The 14,486-nt window shown below is 45.6% G+C and overlaps 1 long non-coding RNA gene across 1 annotated transcript in view; it reads left to right on the top strand.

Annotated features, from left to right (window-relative positions):
* The window catches only part of LOC149872674 (uncharacterized), a 339,877-nt gene extending 326,366 nt beyond the window's left edge, over positions 1-13,511 (top strand). Inside the window, exons 3-4 of the long non-coding RNA XR_016440235.1 lie at positions 7,831-7,988; positions 10,088-13,511. This is a non-coding gene — a long non-coding RNA (uncharacterized LOC149872674). The remainder of the gene's footprint in view (positions 1-7,830; positions 7,989-10,087) is intronic.
* Positions 13,512-14,486: the final 975 nt, after the last annotated feature.

A 14,486-nucleotide genomic window follows, 5' to 3' on the forward strand; every position in this document is an offset into this window, starting at 1 on the left:
CTTTGTCTGGCCAGGTCTTGAAAACCTCCAAGGATGGAGATTCCACCACATCTCTGGGTAACCTGTTCCAGTGTTTGACTACCCTCCTAGTGAGAATATTCTAACCTAAACTGCCCTTGCTGCAACTTGAGACTGGTTCTCCTTTTTTTGAACATCAAGGTGTGCCAGGTGAGCAACAGGAGAGGTGATCTAGAGTGGTGGGAAGTGGTGGTGGATTGAGCACCATCAAGCCTGAAAGTCTTACAGTACCCATCAAAACTCCCTTGTAGAATAGTAAGTTTGCTAGTGTGTTCCTTCTCTATATTTTCTCTTCCAATCTAAATTATTACCTAAAAAGGAGAAAACCCACAGGAGCAAATATTTGTTAAAATTTCCTTTACTTGTAACTTTGAAAAGACATTAGCAATCATTCACGGTTTGACCATATACCTGAAATTGATAATTCATTCATGTTGCAAGTCCAGTGTGGCTCTTTTTCACCCCAAAGCTAGATGTTCTGATCAAGACCCAAATCTCATTACCATGGCAAAAGTTATGTGGACCAACTTTTATCACCACTTGTTTTGGGAGTGATTTACAGTAGTCAATACTGTAGAGCAAATTTTAGCATGCAGAGGATTTTTAAAGGTTTTAAGATACATATTGATAAAGCATAAAAGCAATCTTGGTGCATGAAAATAAAATTATTCTGGCTATGTATCACTTTACAAAGGATAAATACAACATAGATATTTTAAAAGCTGTAGAGATGCTAAAAAATGGGAAAGACTTCTTGGGCACATCTACACAAACCGTTTACTAACAGAGTAGATTAATTATCTCCAGAATAAACACTGAGCATCTACATGTGCACTCCTATTAGGCTGTAGTAAATCAATTAACTCTGTAAGAGGATGGTATATGTAAATACAAGTACTGTCCTGCTGCAGAGTTTTTTACAAGTACTGTCCTGCTACAGAGTATAGATGTTGCCATGACTGGGTGAGGCATGAGGGTGCTTCAGTGTGGGGGGCTACCTGCTGGCTGGCCCCACAATGGAGCACTCTCATGCCCCGCCCAGCCCCTCTGCAGCATGCTGAGCCAGGTCAGAGCAGCCCTAGGCTGGCACGCTGATCCCCTAGGCCCCCTACCAGCTGGGGGTGCTCAGACCCAATTCAATGTCTTGTGGTCCTGGGCGCACATTCAAACAGCACACCTGGGAGCAATAAACTTTGGAGCAATAAATGCTGGGGCTTATTGCTTTACATTAATTGCATGTGTAGACACCCCTCTTGTTAACTTTTTAAAAGTTATTCTGAGTAACGATTCAAGTGCTTAGGGTCTAGAACAGGTTCCCCTCCAGAGGTGGTAAAATCATCTATCCTGGAGATCTTTAAAAAAGTCTTGATGATAAAATAAGTCTTGGGGTCATCTGACCCCAGCAGTCTTTCTTGCCCAAGGGCAGGGGGTCTGGACCTGATGATCTTGTGAGGTCCCTTCCAGCCCTTATTATCTATGAATCATTTAGTGTACACATAGTTATTATTGGAGCAGTTTTATAAGGTCTCTTTTAAGATAATATATTTCCAAACAGGAAACGTGTGTCAAATTCTGAAAGTAAATTTTTTTCTGAATGACAAATTGTCTAAAAGATAGAATTAGTTTAGGTTCCATCAGAAACTGCTGTGAAATCTTTGAATTAATAATAGAGAATGTTTTCATGACAATCAGGCCACCAGTTTCTTCCAGAGTCATTTCATATATGTGTCACACTTCCATCTCTATTCTTTTCAATTTAGGGTATGTCAGCAGAAGTTAACATTTAGCCTTGAAAAATTAATTCTGTCATTGTTAAAGGCAAAAACCCAAAATATTCATGTAACTGAACTACTGCAATATTTTGGAAATACTGAAAGCTCATATTTCCTTACGAAAAAATGAAATATGTGCCTCATGATCGTATATTGTTGCCCACCTAGCAGCTGCAGAGGAGCCTAGACCTTGGCAGCAGCAACAGCAGCTGACTGAAATGGGCTTGATTTTTGTCAATTTAACTCCTGCCGACCCTTCTTTATAGCTTCTTATACTATGCTCATGATTGTTGTTTCTAAGCACTTTTCTATAGTGCATTAAACATTGTGGCTAACTTCTATCCTATATCAAATTAACAAGCACAGTCAGTTTTACAGTTACAAGTCAGTGGCAAGCAACTGATAAGAACTGCCTGTGTGTCTCAGTGTCTCCCATGCCACAGCCTGCCTGTCTCACAGTGTCTGTGTCTGCCTGCCCCCAACAGCCTGCCCAAGTCTGCTGCTGTTTCTTGACCCACAGTACCCTGCATCCTGTCAAGGTGCGTAGGGACCCCCTTCTCTGGGCTCCAAACCCCCCACACACATCCACAGCCCCCAACACCTTCACAAATAATGCCCCCTCCCACACACAAACACTTCAAAAATAGTATCTTATGATTTATATGCCAATCTCTTGATTTTTAAGAGTTTGTCTCATGATTTTTGTCACAGTGGGGTTTGCAGTACTGCAGGAGTCAGACAGGTAACTAGCTAACTTAGGAGTCTGGAAGTTCTCAGGCAAATCTGAGGTAGTCTGCCTATCTTCTTACCTTGGAGCTGCAGGATGTGAAGTTCTAACAGTGGTAGAAATCTACATTCCTGGGAATGCAAGGCCTTGTTACATGTTGCGCTTTGAGCTGCTCAAATGTTAATTGGTGTTAGTGCTAGCTCAGGTTTGGAGCAGGCACATCTAAAGGCTAAAAACCATCTCATACTGTGTTCCATCTGCACAGCTGTGATGCTGCTATAGGGCTGGAGAGTCAGAGCCTAGCTAGGATCTGTAGCTGTAAGTTGCCACTACAGGGCTGGTGATCCAGGACAGGCTTTTATCCGTACTTTAGGTGAAGGTATATGAGACATGGGTTAGTGGTGAGGGAGGAGGGTAATATGAAGCTGGGAGGCAGAGAGTTAATGGGAAGGGGGTAGGTAATGAAATGGGAGGTGGAAAGGAAATGGCGGTGGGGGAAGGGTGGTGAAATGAAGTCAGCCAGCCACTGAAGGATAAAATAAAAAGAAGTAAAAAAAAAAAAGAATTTAAAAAAAGAAATAAGTAGCAAATTTAATAGATTTCATAGACATTAGGGCTGGAAGGGACCTCAGAAGATCATCAAGGCCAGCCCCCTACCCCAGGGGCAGGAAGTCATCAGGGGTCCTAGGATCCTAGCAAGATGAACATCCAAATTTCTCTTGACGGTGTTCAATGTAGGTGCTTGAACCATCTCCAATGGCAGGCTATTCCAGACCTCGGGGGCTTGGACAGTAAAGAAGTTCTTCCTTATGTCCAGCCTAAAATGGTCCTGGAGGAGTTTATCTTGTCATCCCTTGGGGTGCTCTGGTGAACAAATGTTCCACCAGATCCTGGTGAACAACCCTTATAAACTTGTAGGTGGCCACCAGATCACCCCTGAGTCTGTGCTTTTCCAGGCTGAAGAGTCCCATAGCTCTCAGCCTCTTATCATAAGGTCTGTTTTCCTGACCTCTGATCATGTGCGTGTCTCTCCTCTGCACTCTCTCAAGCTTCTCTGCATCCTTTTTGAATTGTGGAGGCCAAAACTGGACACAGTACTCGAGGTGTGGCCTCACCAAGGCCGAGTACAACGGGAGAATGATATCCTCGGATTTGCTTGAGAAGCATCTGTGGATGCAAGCCAGTGTTTTACTCACTTTACTAATAGCAGCATCACTTTGAAGGCTCATGTTCATCTTGTGGTCAAATATGACCCCAAAGTCCCTTTCATCCAGAGTGCTAGTCAGCGTAGCACAGCCGAGCCTATAAGGATGCTGCAGGTTTTTCCTCCCAAGTTGGAGAACCTTGCTTTTTTCGGTGTTAAACACCATCAGGTTCTCGTTCTCCCATTTCATGAGCCTGTCAAGGTCTGCCAGGATCACCCTCCTGTTCTCAGGTGTAGACACTTTACCCCAAAGTTTGGTATCATCGGCGAACTTGGCCAGTCCGCTACTAATACCAGTGTCTACATCGTTAATAAAGATGTTGAACAGAATAGGTCCAAGGACAGAGCATTGAGGGACCCCACTGGTCACAGGGCACCACGACAATTGACTTCCATCAACCACCACCCTCTGGGTCTGACCATGGAGCCAATTCCCCAGCCAGTGGGTCGTGGTGGACCCGAGGCCATAGTTAGCCAGTTTTGCCAAGAGATGACCATGGGATACCAGATCGAAGACTTTTTTAAAGGCAAGATATACAACGTCAATATGTTCCCACTTGTCAAGGTGATAGGTCACCTGGTCGTAAAGGGAAATGAGATTGGTCAAGCAAGACCTACCCACAGCAAACCCATGCTGGCTATCCCTTAGGATGTTGCTATCAGCCAGTCCATTAAGGATGGCCCCTTTGATAATCTTTTCTAAGACCTTCCCTGGGATAGAGGTCAAGCTGATAGGCCTGTAGTTTGCTGGATCTACTTTCCTCCCTTTCTTGAAGATAGGCACCACACTGGCCTTTTCCCAGTCTTCAGGGACTTCACCAGAGCTCCGGGAGTTCTCAAAGATCCATGCCAGGGGCTGAGCTATGATGCTTGCCAGCTTCTTGAGTACCCTGGGGAGTAAACTATCAGGGCCAGCTGACTTGAAGGTGTCCAGGCTATCAAGGTGTTCCTTCACAAGGTCAGCTTTGATGGAGGGCAAGGAATCTCCCTCACCTGGGCCTCCCTGTCCATAATGGGCAGGGGTGTCCCATGGGACTGGTGAAATTAAAGAAGGTCTCAAGTTTTAATAATTTGGGATTTGGGGGTGGGATGTGGGGGATGCTGGTCTTGCTTCCTGGAGTGGCTGAGAGGTGGGAGTAGTGAGAGAAGGTGCATTTGGGGGAGCTAGTGCCCCTGCCTCAGGAAGGAAACCCCAGCTTATGGGGACCCAGTCTGGCCCTCTACCGTGTTCCCTATCCTTACTCCTTATCCCCAGTCCTGGACCTGTCTGCACTCTGTGACCTGGCTAGCTGGCATATGATCTGCAAATTGTTGTATGGGATTCCACCCCTGAGGGGTGGGAAGGTCACATCCCCAAGGGCAGGAGGGGGAGTTGGCTTGGTGTTCAAGCTGCCCCCTGGGCAGTAGAGTTCAGGGAGTAGAAAGTTTGTCGACACAGAACAGTAGGGTAGAGTAGGAGACACTGAATCCTGGGCTATTGGAGGACTGCAAGTTGGCAGTTCATCTGTAGGGAGGGGCCACACACTGACTGAACACAATCTGGGTAAAACAGATCAGAAATAAACCTACCTTGGAATGGTGTAACTTTAAGCAGCCTCAGGTGTGCTTGAAACTAATTTCAGGCTTTAATGTATGAACAATCTGGGGGTTAAGATCTCCAGGAGCCACCTACAATTAATGTGTAATAAGCCCCATCATCTGTGGAAGCCTGGGCTCCTCAACAGCTCACCAGATGGTCTGTGGAAGATCTGGGCCTGCAATTTGGCAGGAAATCAGGAAGGTTTCAGGTAGAGTTTGAAACCTGCCTGGCAAATAGATTCATTTTGAATCATTTCCATGAAACATTTCAATTTTGGAAAACTAGTAAATTGTGATGAAAAAAACTTTATCAGATTTTTTTTCTGTCCAGGTGTAGTTTACAATAAAATTGGAATCATCTTTTTTTATTAGCCTGAAAAAAATACCCGTGTTTACCTAGTATGCAGAATAAGTTTATCATACTTGCTTATGGATATATTTTCTCATGTGCTTGTCAACATACCAGGTAGGTCATTATATCTCTGTGATTGTTATGCCACATCTGCTCAGAAATGTAAAGTGTCAGGTAAGACAGCAGCATACCAAAAAAACCCAACACTCAGCAGAGAGCAACAACAATGTTAAAAACTCACCAGTGTATCTTAATATTCATCATATACGTTCCAGGTTGTATGTCACTGGTAAAGATCTCAAGGAGAGGCCTGGGCATGAGCAGAACAATATGTTAGCAATGCTAGAAAAGCAAGTCTATTTTTGCTGCAAGTGCTTGTGATTCTTACAATCACAAGTTTCTTTTGTAAGTTAACGGCTGTCATCCTACAGCATTGCATTCTACCTGTCAGAGAAATGTGTGGAATATATTAAGTTGAGCTAAACAAAAGGAAGATATACTCTCATTACCTTAAATTAGCTTATTCTAGAATAAATAAATGAACATTTGTTATACTGTGATTGACCAGACGCCATTATCCCCAAAGATGTACATTAGACTACTGAAATCTGAACTCCTATGTGCTTTTGCTACTTGGTATAGAGCAAGGCGGCCAGCTTACAGCATGCCTGCCACAAATGGAGTGAGCAGCTTCTGTGGGTGGTGTCTGAGCCCCGTGTGCTCAGTAAACAGAGGTTCAGAAATGTAGGCGGAAGGATGGGTGGAGTGGGGCACAAGTCTGCAGCTATATGGCACGGAGCTGGGACAGAGTGCTGCAGGGACAAGAAGGTGCATGTGTCTGCCACTGCCAAGAGCCAGGTTCAACACTCCCAGGTCCCACAGCCATGCCTGAATTCAGGACTTCGGATTCTACTTCCTCATACAAAACTGCAACAGTCATGGAGCCAGAGGAGGATTAACCTGACTCTTGGTGATGACACCTCCTTCAGTGGCATGTACTCCATGCAGCCAGCCTCCCCACTGCCATTCTGGCATGCCGGGGTACAGACTCCATCAGCTTCTGGAGGGTGGGGATACTTGGGAAGGGGGTAGGGCTTAACCTGTGGCACACCTGCCCAAAAGTTGGCCACCACTGGTATTGAGCTTATTACCATGCATGGATACATTGAAGGTAGTAATATTCCCTGGAGTAAAGGGCGCGATGGTGTTTAGCTGTAGGTGCTTGCTGAATCAAGCCCTGAAAGTATAGTTCTGGAAAATGTTCTTTTTTCTTATAAGCTAAAAGCAACCATATACTTTCCCTCTCAATTACTTTTATTTTTGAGAGAAACTAAAAACTGAGAAGCAAGATCCTAGACCTTAAATCCTGAAGGCTGCACATGAGAGAGGAACAGGAAACCTGCCCTCTTCATACCCTGTTCACTCTCCTGTTCAGCGTCCACCCTCTGCCAGTATGTGACACAGGATACTGGGCAACATGGACCCATGGTCTGACCCAATTAATGGCAATGCTTATGTTCTTAATGAACTAACATAACATTTCCCTGAGACAGGGGGATGCATGCTGTCTTCACTTCTGCCTCACAAAATGGCAGCTGCTTCCGCTAATAGCAGAATGTAAAGCTTTAGCACACTAAAAGCAAGATTCTGGTCATTAAATACCTACATAAACCACAAAGAGTATAAAAGATCATCCCAATTACAGAACTAGAAAATTGACCACATAGGAAAAGGAGCATACTTAATAGACACCATACAATGCAGAAGAATCTATTTCAGTATTAGTACTTACTTACTTGGCCCAGTGCTCCACAGTGGAAATGAATTACCATATCTAAAATACATGCATTCTCTAGTTTTATATTTCTTAGGAGCTTGAAGGAGTTTGGGAGGGAAATAAACAAAATCTCTCAACGTGTGGAACAGCACTGCTAATTCCTCCTAAAGATTCGGCCAGTGAGCACTTAGCTTCAAACTTTCTTTTCTGTAAAAAAACCCCAAAACAACAATCAGCCCCCAACCCAACAAACAACCCCTCCCCTTCCAAAATTGGCATTCTCAGTTTTCTGATATAATGGTTAATACATTTCCCAGCTGCCTTTTTGCATTATAATACATTCAGTCTGCTTCTGAAAGACCTGTGGTGTTATGATGCTTCATGTTTTCCTCTGCTTTACAGTTGCTGCCAGTGACAACGGGATTTTCTACATCCTAAAAAGTAAGTCAGAGTGAATTTCAAGCTTGAACCTCTCACCCCCATAAGCTCACCATGGTATTGGTATGGGAACCTACAACACTTCCTGATTCTACCTGAAGCCGTGAGACGCAGGACAAAAGGTAATCTTGACAATGAAGGGATTACAGATCTTTTCCCCTTAACTGTGCTGAAGCAGCATGCCAGTCCCATTGCTTTTATGTACATATTTTTGGCAGTAAAAGAAACGGAATATGTTGCTTTCTGCTACCATAGAGAGTCATTCAACACTTCATTTAGTGAGTGCATTATTTCATTCTGGGGTTTTATTATTGCCTTTCCAGATTCTAGTCTGTGTTATACTGTCTGTAAGGAGGCATTGTGAACATGACTGTTTTAATCCCACACTTCACTGATGAAAATAAGTGGGTTTTTGTCACAGTGAGGTCACTTAAAATTTTAAATGCGAAGATTCCAACAAACTAACTTTCTCAAGGACATTTCCTATTTTCCTTATTGGAAACTCAGAGGGGGAAAATCCTTGCTTTACTTTTCTGTAATATTTCCTTGAATGTAGAGCTGCTCTAAGGGGATTTAACTTAGGGCATTTAGCTTGAACTTTAATTAGGCAACAGACACAACAACCTGCGCAATTTGGGTGGAAGCTGTTTCCACCTATCAGAGGATGAAAGGACTCAGAGTGTTGCGGGGCATGAAGCCAGGAGCCGATTGACTTTAGCTGCTCAAGAAGTTCATTAATTCCCTTAGAAATGCAAGGCCTGGAGATTCTATTGGCTATTATATAATGGAAATTATAAAGGAATAAGGATAAAAGTCAGACCTTGTGTATTTACTGGGCATTATTGACATAGCTATGACATCACTGACAGGCAATCATAAGACACATTTTGTGTATGTAGTTCTAATGCCAGCTGGCAATTAAAGCAATGCCACCCAAGCAGTTGGAAATTTTAGTACAGTACCTGAGAATATGATTTTGGAGGCACTGCCAGTTGCCTTTAAAACTCTTGTGTACAAAAGTTATTTTATGACTGCTTTTCAGGGCTGTTAGAGCCATGTCAGCATTGCCTGGTGTATATTCAAGGGCTTGCTTTTCCACTTAGCTCTTCCAGGTCACCAAGTTTGAATCATAAATATAACACAGAGAGGTACTATGTTCCCACTAGGGAGGATCTCAACATGAAAATGAACTAGTATGCTTCTTCAATAACCAGTCCCTCGGAGCCTCAATGACCTACTTGTAGGTCAAGGGATGGCTTGGTATGGTAACTAGATAGGAGAAGAAGAGGTATGGGAATAGGCAAAGGCAAGTATCATGCCTGCTCTGGACCTATGTAGAATATAAAGAAAAGAAAATATGCCTGAGACATATAGAGCCATTTCCAGATTAGTGTTTCCTTTATATGGGAAGATCCCCAGGACCGTGGCCCAGAGAGTCCCTCTCAGGGACAGATCCAGGGAGCAGGAGGAGGCTGCCAGGGGCACAGATCTGTGCCAGAGGTATTGGTTCTTTATAATTTCCTGGGATCTGTGTCAAGAACTGGAGATCTATAAGGTTTTCTAGATAGGCCTCATGGCTTTTTCTTTGAGTAGGCAAATCCTATCTATCATATAATGAAAGGGGGAAAACTTTGAACCTGTTTGTGAAAGTTTTACCACAGAAGGAGGGAATAAGGCCCATAGGAATTTTGGGCAATTACTCTTACCTGATTGTACTAATAGCTGAGAGGTAAGTAATTAAAACAGAACATGGTAATTTTCCTGCTAACTTGGAGTTCAGGTCAGGTATTAAGGCTTTGTGCAATTCTGATAATTTAATCGAAAATCTACAGCTGCCTTTTTGCCAGAATTCACGAGTCTGGTAAACAAGTCCTATAAAGCTTGTGGGTTTTAGTTAGCAAGCTTACTGCTGTTCAGCTGATGGCCTCACTCTGATATAATTGTAAGAGCCACAGAACCTAAATGGGAAAAAAAGAAAACGGTACAAAATGCTACTGAAATATCTTCACATTGAGAAATAAAGATACAGTCAGAGAGACTTAAATGCTACAGACAGTTTACATATTTTTATCACACAAACAATAATACAATGATAAAAGGTTAATATGATTTATATTTAACCCCAGTGGATGTATTCTTGAGTAAGAACTTGAGAATTGCACTGTGGATCAGATGTCCAGATAGTGATCCATCTACCATTTTACTTTCTTTCTCTCTGCAGGTCACCAGTACCAAATGCGTCAGAAAAAAGTAATGACTATGGAATGGCCTAACTCCCATCAGTGAGACAGATGAGATGCACAGCTTCTTAAAGGGCTCTGTATTCCTTGGATTTACCTGTCTTGTCCAGTGGTGAGAAGGATGCAGGCCTGATGTTGGCAGAAGGACTGCAGCTTCAAAGGACTTCAAAGCTTCTAAGGAAGAAAAAGATTCCTCCAGACATAACCCTCTACCTCTTCATCTGCTGCTTTCTAATCTGGAATTTCAAAGAGCCAGTGTCAAGACAGAATCCTCTAAGAATCTTTTCCTTTTTACACACTGCTCCTTTAGAGTTTACCTCTTTAATTTTTGAGAGGATGGACTGCGATTGCCTCATACGAGAGGAGTTCTGTGGATTCTGAACAAAGCTTCAGGACATTTTTCTCATTTCTTTCCCTCATTTTTCCTTTCTGGGGACCATTCTCATGAAATATTTTTAAAGCAAGAAGTAGATTCCATTCCACAACTAGAATCAGGAATGGAGGTGCCATTAATAGGACTTAAAACCTAGATGTTCCCGGCTAGTACACCTTAGGGTTAGACTGCTTACACTTTTGAGATCAGGACAGAGTTTTACCCCACAATCAGATTAGTATGGGCTGTAGGTTTTTTGGGGAGTTTTTTGATCATGATTTGGGAGAGGAAGAGCAGGGAAGAGGAAGCTGGAGACAGCACAGTCCTCTTCCTTCAATCTCTTGAGTGTATATTGACGAATTACTATGTCCTGTAGTAGCAGGACATAGATAATTTCCTCATGCCCTCTTCTCCCTCCCTCCCCCCATCTATGGCAACTAAAAGGATAGTTTAATGTTTTAGACATTTTGCCTCATCATTGTATGTGTGGGTCATTCCCAGAGTTTTTAAAGATTTGGTTAGGCAAGCACTTGTATAGGATGGGTTAGATAGGGATTATCCTACCTTCGAGTAGTGGATTAACTAGATGATCTGTTGAGGTTCCTCCCAACTCAACGCTTCTATTTTTTTGAGAATAGGAGCAGGGGGAGTTTTTCCTATTAGTTTTTTCTTAATTTTATTCTCCCAAAAAGGAAAGAGTTTTGGACCTTCTACTATTCTGAAGTCAGAATGGTGACTCTATCCTTCCTTAATTTCTTTATCAGATGCTCATCAAGAGTGGTTTGTGATTCTTGACTTGCAAAACATACATTTCCACAAAGCTCTTCTTGCAGCCCACATCAAAGATCCCAGATTCCTGTAGGAGCACCTCATTACTGGTTTGAGATAACAGTCTTTCTCAGCCTCAAGAATATTCATCAAGGGTTTAGCAATTATAACAGCATATCTATGGTGACACATGATCTGCCTGTTTAACAGAACTCCTAATATCAGAAATGAGATCCAAAAGTGGAATGTGTGTGGATAATAATTGAAAGACAAAGGAAAAATTACTTATAGTAACTGTGGTTCTCCAAAATGTGTTATCCACGTGGTTTCCACAGCCCACTCATCTTTCCCACTACCAGTGAATCCTTCTCCTCCAGGAGCTTGTCTTGGTGAAGTAACTGAATGACAGTTGATTGGTTCTTCCCTTCATGACCTTTGTTACTGAGGAACTTTTATAAACATTAGTGGCCAAAATAATCTCATCTTGTTCATGTGAGGAACACATACACCAAGAATGGGATCCATTTTTACCACGTCTCAAAGAGCCACAGCTCCTGCAATGTAATAAACAATATTTATATGCTTATTTTTGAAGTAGAACATTTTAAATAATTTAAACAGATAAATATGCACCTCCACTGGACCTCTAATAACAAGATTAGACCATATTGTCTGATCGTGGTGGGAAGGGGTTAACTCCTCGCTTGCTGGGAGGAGGCCACTGCCTGGTGCCGGGCCGGGTCAAGCCCCCGCCCAGGCCCCTACTTGGCCCAGCCTCCAGGGAGCCACGCGACCGGAGCCGTGTGAACAGGCTGCACAAACAGGTGCTCGAGTTAGCGCAGAGTTCGCACGGGGGAGGGCGCGGGAGGGCACGAGACCCTGCCTGCGACCCCCGCAGCCATAGCCAGCCCCAACCGTAGCCAGCCTACCAGAGGCATGACACGCATGGGCACGCGCCGCACCCCGAGGGTCCCCTTGGGCTCTGCGGCGCCCCCATTGGGCACCTCAGAGACAGCCACCCAGACGGAGCCCATGGTTCCGGGCTCCACGCAGACGGAGCCCCTGGCTCTTGGCTGCGGGGGCTGCCTGTCCCTTTTTCAGGCTCTGGGGCCTGGGAGCATGGCCACCTGCCCTTGCGGGGTCTGCTCCCTACTGGGGTCTCTGGTGCACCAGCTGGAGGAGCTCCAGGCCACAGTCCAGAGACTGCGTGCCATCAGGGACTGCAAGCAGGAGATAGACTCCAACTGCCAGGCCCTTCTCCCCCAGGAGCCACAGGGGACAGCTCCGTCTCCCTCCAGGACTAAGGAGGACTCTGGGACCTCCTGCTCTGCTCAGTCAGGGGCATGGACCAAGGTGGTCAAGGGCCCGAAAGCTTGCTGCACCAAGGCCCCTCCCTCACCGGAGCTTAGTAACAGGTTCACACCTCTTAAAGCCCCATCAGAGCCTACTCAGTTGCCAGCTCCTGCAGGCAACCCAGGCTCAACCACAGCTACCGCCCCCACTTTCCCCAAGACAAAGCAAAAGTGTTTGTTGTGGGAGACTCCATCCTGCGGGGCACTGAGGGGGCAATCTGCCGCCCCGATCCCTTAGCCTGGGAAGTCTGCTGCTTCCCGGGGGCCCGCATCCGAGACATTGCGGAGAGGATCCCACAGCTCCTCCGGCCCACAGACCACTACCCCATGCTCCTTATTCGCGTGGGCACCAATGACACAGCTCAGAGCACCCCCAGCCAGGTCATGAGGTGCTATAGGGAGTTGGGAGCAGGGCTTAGGGATCTGGCAGCTCAGGTGGTGTTTTCGTCGATCCTCCCAGTCTCCGGCTATGGGCTGAGGAGGGAGAGGAGGATCCACGCAGTGAACCAAAGACTGCGGAGCTGGTGTCATCAGGAAGGCTTTGGCTTCCATGACCACGCCCGCTCTTTGGCGAGAGAGGCAGTGAGCTGCTGGGAAGAGATGACCTCCACCTCTCTCCCCTGGGGAGGAGGCTCTTCTCGGCCAGCCTGGCTGACCTGCTCCACCGGGCTTTAAACTAAGCCCGCTGGGGGATGGGGGGACTACTGCCACTGCTGGCCCACGGAGCAACCCTTGCAAAGCCAGCGGACCAAGGCACCACCCCTGGCTCAGCCCTGGCACAATCTGTGGGCAAGGCAAGAGCCCCCAAGGGCACACTTGCCTGCCTGTACACTAATGCCAGGAGTCTGGCAACAAGCAGGACAAGCTCGTCCTCCTGCTCAGTGCAAAGAAATATGATGTCATTGGGATAACAGAGACCTGGTGGGACTCCACCCATTACTGGACCACGGGTATAGAGGGCTATACCCTGTACAGGAGGGATCATGTTGACAAAAGGGGCGGGGGTGTAGCTCTCTATGTCAAGGAAAGCTACATGTCCCTGCAAGCTGATGTTGGCAACCAGCATGGACAGCTAGAGACCCTCTGGATAAAATTCGTGGGGAATACAGTACAGGGGACACAATGGTGCGAGTCTACTACAGACCTCCCACTCAAAGTCCTGAGCTTGACCAGGAGTTCGCCTGGGAATTGACTGAGGCCGCTAGCTCCAGGACCTTGGTTGTCATGGGTGACTTCAATTACCCGGACATCTCATGGGAAGATCACTCAGCAAAATCTGAGCGGTCGCAAAGCTTTCTCTCGTGCGTGGATGACCTCTACCTGACTCAAGAAGTCTATGGGCCAACGAGAGGCAAAGCGCTGCTTGACCTAGTACTGGCTACGGGGGACAACCTAATCGGCAACCTAGTGATCGATGGGAAGCTGGGTGACGGCGACCACGAGCTGATCACCTTCACCATCCGCTGTAAAGCTGGCAAGTCAGTCAGCAACACAGAAGTCCTTGACTTCAGAAAAGCCAGCTTTGACAAACTCAAGAGGCTAGTCGGTCAGGTACTCAGGGACCATGACCCCAGGGTGATGGGAGTTCAAGAAGAGTGGTTCCTCCTCAAGGAAGCGATCCTCAATGCACAAGCTAAATCTATTCCAACACGGAGGAAAGGCAGCAAGAAGGCACAGCAGCCCTCCTGGCTCTCCAGGGACCTAGCGGACCTCCTGTGGCTTAAAAGGAAAGCCTACAAAGGATGGAGGACGGGATTCACCTCCAAGGAGGATTACTCCGTGCTGGTCCGGTCCTGCAGGGAGCAAACCAGGAAAGCCAAGGCTGCAACTGAACACCAACTAGCTTCAGGGATCAAGGACAACAAAAAGTCCTTTTTCAGATATGTG

The sequence above is a fragment of the Crocodylus siamensis genome, chromosome 1 (assembly GCF_052110815.1).
Source record: "Crocodylus siamensis isolate JL-2025a chromosome 1, ASM5211081v1, whole genome shotgun sequence".
Classification (NCBI taxonomy): domain Eukaryota; kingdom Metazoa; phylum Chordata; order Crocodylia; family Crocodylidae; genus Crocodylus; species Crocodylus siamensis.